Source organism: Pongo pygmaeus, chromosome 16 (assembly GCF_028885625.2).
Source record: "Pongo pygmaeus isolate AG05252 chromosome 16, NHGRI_mPonPyg2-v2.0_pri, whole genome shotgun sequence".
NCBI classification, from domain to species: domain Eukaryota; kingdom Metazoa; phylum Chordata; class Mammalia; order Primates; family Hominidae; genus Pongo; species Pongo pygmaeus.
This window is the reverse complement of record NC_072389.2, coordinates 956,833-964,470: the sequence shown is the minus strand read 5'-3', so window position 1 is coordinate 964,470 and position 7,638 is coordinate 956,833.

Sequence of the window (7,638 nt, the reverse complement as noted above, 5' to 3'; positions counted from 1 at the left end):
TCCAGGACTCTAAAAAGCTGAATGAGAATTTCTAATTGAAATCAAGCAAAACACAAAAAGCTGAATGAGAATTGCTATTTGAAATCAAGCAGAACAAGATTTAGTTACATGGGACTCAACTTATAAAAGACAGAAAAGATTTTATTCATGGCCCTTTCATTGGAAACATTGTTGATTCTCTTTATGTTTTGTTTTCCAAAGTCAAGAAATTTTTTTTTCTTTTCAGCTATTTTTAACATACAGTACATTAGATAAACTATATTGTGAACAAAAATTTGAGCCATTTATCTGTCTCTCTAACTGATTTCTTCAGAATTCAGAAGCCATTCATGAGCATTCTTAAATTATGGCAATATAATTATTTGCCTAATTTCAATAAGAATCTGTTTCTGGTAACAGGATTCAATTGGAGACACTTTTTGTTTTATCAAGGCTTTAACTTGAATGGCAGATACAACCAGACCACTTTAAGGAATTGAGGTTGGCTTTATAGCACCAATACAAAGCCCTTTAGAATGACTGGCTTGGAGTCTTGTCTACAAGGGTCCTTTACAAAGTTGCTGTCCTTGTGGTAAGAAGTAATGTCACTTTGTGATGGGCCCAGGAACCTCAAGATATTTGGGGACCTTGAGAAGAGAGGACTACACCCATTCATAAAAGTATTACAGTAGAGCTGGCAAGATGTCTGAATAGGAACAGCTCCGGCCTGCAGCTCCCAATGAGATCAACCCAGAAGGCGGGTGATTCATTCATTTCCAACTGAACCTCCACTAGTGAAGGCAAATAGCATCTGGAGTGGACCTCCAACAAACTCCAGCAGACCTGCAGCAGATGGACCTGACTGTTAGAAGGAAAACTAACAAACAGAAAGAATAGTATCAACATCACCAACATCAAAGACCAGAAGTAGATAAATCCACAAAGATGGGAAAAAAACAGTGCAAAAAGGCTGCAAACTCCAAAAGCCAGAATGCCTCTTCTCCTCCAAAGGATCACAACTCCCTACCAGCAAGGGAACAAAACTGGACAGACAATGAGTTTGACGAATTGACAGAAGGAGGCTTCAGAAGGTGGGTAATAACAAACTCCTCCGAGCTAAAAGAGCATGTTCTAACCCAAGGCAAGGAAGCTAAGAACCTGGAAAAAAAAGTTAGATGATTTTTTGTTCTTGCGATAGTTTACTGAGAATGATGATTTCCAATTTCATCCATGTCCCTACAAAGGACGTGAACTCATCATTTTTTATGGCTGCATAGTATTCCATGGTGTATATGTGCCACATTTTCTTAATCCAGTCTATCATTGTTGGACATTTGGGTTGGTTCCAAGTCTTTGCTATTGTGAATAATGCCACAATAAACATATGTGTGCATGTGTCTTTATAGCAGCATGATTTATAGTCCTTTGGGTATATACCCAGTAATGGGATGGCTGGGTCAAATGGAATTTCTAGTTCTAGATCCCTGAGGAATCTCCACACTGACTTCCACAATGGTTGAACTAGTTTACAGTCCCACCAACAGTGTAAAAGTGTTCCTATTTCTCCACATCCTCTCCAGCACCTATTGTTTCCTGACATTTTAATGATTGCCATTCTAACTGGTGTGAGATGGTATCTCATTGTGGTTTTGATTTGCATTTCTCTGATGGCCACTGATGGTGAGCATTTTTTCATGTGTTTTTTGGCTGCATAAATGTCTTCTTTGGAGAAGTGTCTGTTCATGTCCTTTGCCCACTTTTTGATGGGGTTGTTTGTTTTTTTCTTGTAAATTTGTTGGAGTTCATTGTAGATTCTGGATATTAGCCCTTTGTCAGATGAGTAGGTTGCGAAAATTTTCTCCCATTTTGTAGGTTGTCTGTTCACTCTGATGGTAGTTTCCTCTGCTGTGCAGAAGCTCTTTAGTTTAATTAGATCCCATTTGTCAATTATGGCTTTTGTTGCCATTGCTTTTGGTGTTTTAGACATGAAGTCCTTGCCCATGTCTATGTCCTGAATGGTAATGCCTAGGTTTTCTTCTAGGGTTTTTATGGTTTTAGGTCTAACATTTAAGTCTTTAATCCATCTTGACTTAATTTTTGTATAAGGTGTAAGGAAGGGATCCAGTTTCAGCTTTCTACATATGGCTAGCCAGTTTTCCCAGCACCATTTTCTCACTCATAGGTGGGAGTTGAACAATGAGAACACATGGACACAGGAAGGGGAACATCACACTTCGGGGACTGTTGTGGGGTGGGGGGAGGGGGGAGGGATAGCATTGGGAGATATACCTAATGCTAGATGACAAGTTGGTGGGTGCAGCGCACCAGCATGGCACATGTATACATATGTAACTTACCTGCACATTGCGCACATGTACCATAGAGCCTAAAGTATAATAATAATAATAATAATAATAATAAAAAGAAAAGAAAAAAAAAAAGAAAAGTCCAGAAAACAAATCTAACATAAATGGAAACAAAGATAAGAATAAATATATAATGAGTTCCTTTTAAATGAAGGCAGCAGAGCAAAGGCAGGACTACCATCTGTGTACAAACTAAACTGTTAGGGGGATGGCATGGGTATGTAGTGGTTATGTTTGGAAAGACGCAAAACCCAAATCCTTCTATCTAAATCTGTGTAAGAGGCACAACATCTCAGGACTCTGCCATCTATGATACAAAATGCATAAAGTGAAATTTCTGCTTTATCTTACATTCCATGGAAATATCCTTATTGGAATAAAGTGGCCTACATTTACATTCACTTCAAAAAAAAAAAAAGTTAGATGAATTGCTAACCAGAATAACCAGTTTAGAGAAGAATATAAATGACCTGATGGAGCTGATAAACACAGCACAAGAACTTCATGAATCATACACAAGTATCAATAGCTGAATCAATCAAGCAGAAGAAAGGATATCAGAGATTGAAGATCAACTCAATGAAATAAAGCAAGAAGACAAGATTAGAGAAAAAACAGTAAAAAGAAATGAACAAAGCCTCCAAGAAATAGAGGATTATGTGAAAAGACTGAATCTACGTTTGATTGGTGTACCTGAAAGTGACGGGGAGAATGGAACCAAGTTGGAAAACACTCTTAAGGATATTATCCAGGAGAACTTCCCCAACCTAGCAAGACAGGCCAACATTCAAATTCAGGAAATACAGAGAACACCACTAAGATACTCCTCAAGAAGAGCAACCCCAAGACAGAAAATCTTCAGATTCACCAAGGTTGAAATGAAGGAAAAAATGTTAAGGGCAGTCAGAGAGAAAGGTTAAGTTACCCACAAAGGGAAACCCATCAGACTAACAGTGGATCTCTTGGCAGAAACCCTACAAGCCAGAAGAGAGTAGGGGCCAATATTCAACATTCCTAAAGAAAAGAGTTTTCAAGCCAGAATTTCATATCCAGCCAAACTAAGCTTCATAAGTGAAGGAGAAATAAAAATCCTTTACAGACAAGCAAATGCTTTAAGATTTTGTCACCACCAGGCCTGCCTTACAAGAGCTCCTGAAGGAAGCACTAAACATGGAAAGGAACAACTGGTACCAGCTGCTGCAAAAATGTACCAAATTGTAAAGACCATTGACACTATGAAAAAACTGCATCAACTAACGAGCAAAATAACCAGCTAGTATCATAATGACAGGATCAAATTCACATATAACAATATTAACCTTAAATGTAAATGAGTTTAAATGCCCCCAATTAAAAGATGCAGACTGGCAAATTGGATAAAGAGTCAAGACCCATCAATGTGCTGTATTCAGGAGACCCATCTCATACACATAGACTCAAAATAAAGGGATGGAGGAACACTTACCAAGCAAGTGGAAAGCAACAAAAGGCAGGGGTTGCAATCCTAGTTTCTGATAAAACAGACTTTAAGCCAACAAAGATCAAAAGAGACAAAGAAGGGCATTACATAATGGGAAAGGGATCAATGCAACAAGGAGAGCTAACAATACTAGACATATAATCACCCAATACAGGAGCACTCAGATTCATAAAGCAAGTTCTTAAACACCTACAAGGAGACTTAGACTCCCACCCAATAATAGTGAGAGACTTTAACACTCCACTGTCAATATTAGATCAATGAGACAGAAAATTAACAAGAATATCCAGGACTTGAACTCAGCTTTGGACCAAGTGGACTTAATAGACATCTACAGACCTCTCCACCCCAAATCAACAAAATATACCTTCTTCTCAGCACCACATTGCACTTATTCTAAAATTGACCACATAATTGGAAGTAAAACACTCCTCGGGAAATGCAAAAGAACAGAAATCATAACAAACAGTCTCTCAGACCACAGTGCAATCAAATTAGAATGTAGGATTAAGAAACTCACTCAAAACCTCACAACTACATGGAAACTGAGCAACCTACTCCTGAATGACTACTGGGTAAATAACGAAATAAAGGCAGAAATAAAGATTTCTTTGAAACCAATGAGAACAAAGACACAAAGTACCAGAATCTCTGGGACACATTTAAAGCAGTGTGTACAGGGAAATTTATAGCACTAAATGCCCACAAGAGAAAGCAGGAAAGATCTAAAATTGACACCTTAACATCAAAATTAAAAGAACTAGAGAAGCAAGAGCAAACAAATTCAAAAGCTAACAGAAGACAAGACATAAATAAGATCAGAGCAGAACTGAAGTAGACAGAGACACAAAAAACCCTTCCAAAAATCAATGAATCCAGGAGCTGGTTTTTCAAAAAGATCAACAAAATAGACCACTAGCCAGACTAATAAAGAATGAAAGAGAGAAGAATCAAATAGATGCAATAAAAAAATGATAAAGGGGATATCACCACCAATCCCACAGAAATACAAATTATCATCAGAGAATACTATAAACACCTCTATGCAAATAAACTAGAAAATCTAGAAGAAATAGATAAATTCCTGGACACATACACCCTCCCAAGTCTAAACCAGGAAGAAGGCAAATTCCTGAATAGACCAATAACAAGTTCTGAAATTGAGGCATTAATTAATAGCCTACCAACCAAAAAAAGTCCAAGACCAGACGGATTCACAGCCTAATTCTATCAGAGGTACAAAGAGGAGCTGGTACCATTCCTTCTGAAACTATTCCAAACAATAGAAAAAGAGAGAATCCTCCCTAACTCATTTTATGAGGCCAGCATCATCTTGATACCAAAACCTGGCAGGGACACAACAAAAAAAAAGAAAATTTTAGGCCAATATCCGTGATGAACATCGATGCAGAAATCCTGAATAAAATACTGGAAAACTGAATCCAGCAGCACATCAAAAAGCTTGTCCACCATGATCAAGTTGGCTTCATCCCTGGGATGCAAGTCTGGTTCAACATATGCAAATCAATAAATGTAATCCATCACATAAACGGAACCAATGACAAAAACTACATGATTATCTCAATAGATGCAGAAAAAGCCTTTGACAACATTCAACAGCCCTTCGTGCTAAAAACTCTCAATAAACTTGTATTGATGGAAAGTATCTCAAAATATTAAGTGCTATTTATGACAAACCCACAGCCAATAACATACTGAATGTGCAAAAACTGGAAGCATTCCCTTTGAAAATCAGCACAAGACAAGGATGCCCTCTCTCACTACTCCTATTCAACATAGTGTTGGAAGTTCTGGCCAGGGTAATCAGGCAAGAGAAAGAAATAAAGGGTATTCAATTAGGAAAAGAGGAAGTCAAATTGTCTCTGCTTGCAGAGGACATGATTGTATATTTAGAAAACCCCATCGTCTCAGCCCAAAATCTCCTTAAGCTGATAAGCAACTTCAGCAAAGTTTCAGGATACAAAATCAATGTGCAAAAATCACAAGCTTTCCTATACACCAATAACAGACAAACAGAGAGCCAAACTATGAGTGAACTCCCATTCACCATTGCTACAACAAGAATGAAATACCTAGGAATACAACTTAAAAGGGACCTGAAGGACCTCTTCAAGGAGAACTACAAAACACCCCTCAAGGAAATAAGAGAGGACACAAACAAATGGAAAAACATTCCATGCTCATAGATAGGAAGAATCAATATCGTGAAAATGGCCATACTGCCCAAAGTAATTTATAGATTCACTGCTATCCCCATTAAACTACCATTGTCTTTCTCCATGGAATTGGAAAAATATACTTTAAATTTCATATGGTATCAAAAAACAGCCCAAATAGCCAAGACAATCCTAAGCAAAAAGAACAAAGCTGGAAGCATCATGCTACCTGACTTCAAACTATACTACAAGGCTACGGTAACTGAAACAGTATGGTACTGGTACCAAAATAGATATATAGATCAAAGGAACAGAACAGAGCCCTCAGAAATAACAACACACATCTACAACCATCTGATCTTTGACAAACCTGAGAAAAACAAGCACTGGGGAAAGGATTCCCTATTTAATAAATGGTGTTGGGAAAACTGGCTAGCCTTAGGCAGAAAGCTGAAATTGGATCCCTTCCTTACACCTTATACAAAAATTAACTCAAGATGGATTGAAGACTTAAACATAAGACCTAAAGCCATAAAAACCCTAGAGGAAAACCTAGGCAATACCATTCAGGACATAGGCATGGGCAAAGACTCCATGACTAAAACACCAAAAACAATGGCAACAAAAGCCAAAATTGACAAATGGGACCTAATTAAACTAAAGAGCTTCTGGACAGCAAAAGAAACAATCAGAGTGAATGGGCAATGTAAAAAATGGGAGAAAATTTTTGCAATCTATCCATCTGTCAAAGGGCTAATATCCAGAACCTACAAAGAACTTAAACAAATTTACTAGAAAAAACAACCCCATCAAAAAGTGGGTGAAGGATATGAACAGACACTTCTCAAAAGAGGACAATTATGCAACCAACAAACATATGAAAAAAAGCTCATCATCACTAGTCACTAGAGAAATGCATCTCATGCCATCTCAAGCCAGTTAGATACCATGAGATACCATCTCATGCCAGTTAGAATGGCGATCATTAAAGTCAGGAAATAACAGATACTGGAGAGGGTGTGGAGAAATAGGAATGCTTTTACACTGTTGGTGGGACTGTAAACTAGTTCAACCATTGTGGAAGACAGTGTGGCTATTCCTCAAGGATCTAGAACTAGAAATACCATTTAGTCCAGCAATCCCATTACTGGGTATATACCCAAAGGATTATAAATCATTCTACCATAAAGACACATGCACATGTATGTTTAGTCCAGGACTGTTCACAATAACAAAGACTTGGAACCAACCCAAATGCCCATCAATTATAGACTGGATAAAGAAAATATGGCACATATACACCATAGAATACTATGCAGCCATAAAAAAGGATGAGTTCATGTCCTTTGTAGGGACATGGATGAAGCTGGAAACCGTCATTCTCAGCAAACTAACACAAGAACAGAAAACAAAACACCACATGTTCTCACTCATAAGTGGGAGTTGAACAATGAGGACACATGGATACAGGGAGGGGAACATCACACACTGGGGCATGTTGGGGGGTGGGGGCGGGGGGAGGGATAGCATTAGGACAAATACCTAATATAGGTGATGGGTTGATGAGTGCAGCAAACCACCACAGCACATGTATACCTATGTAACAAACCTGCACATTCTGCACATGTACCCCAGA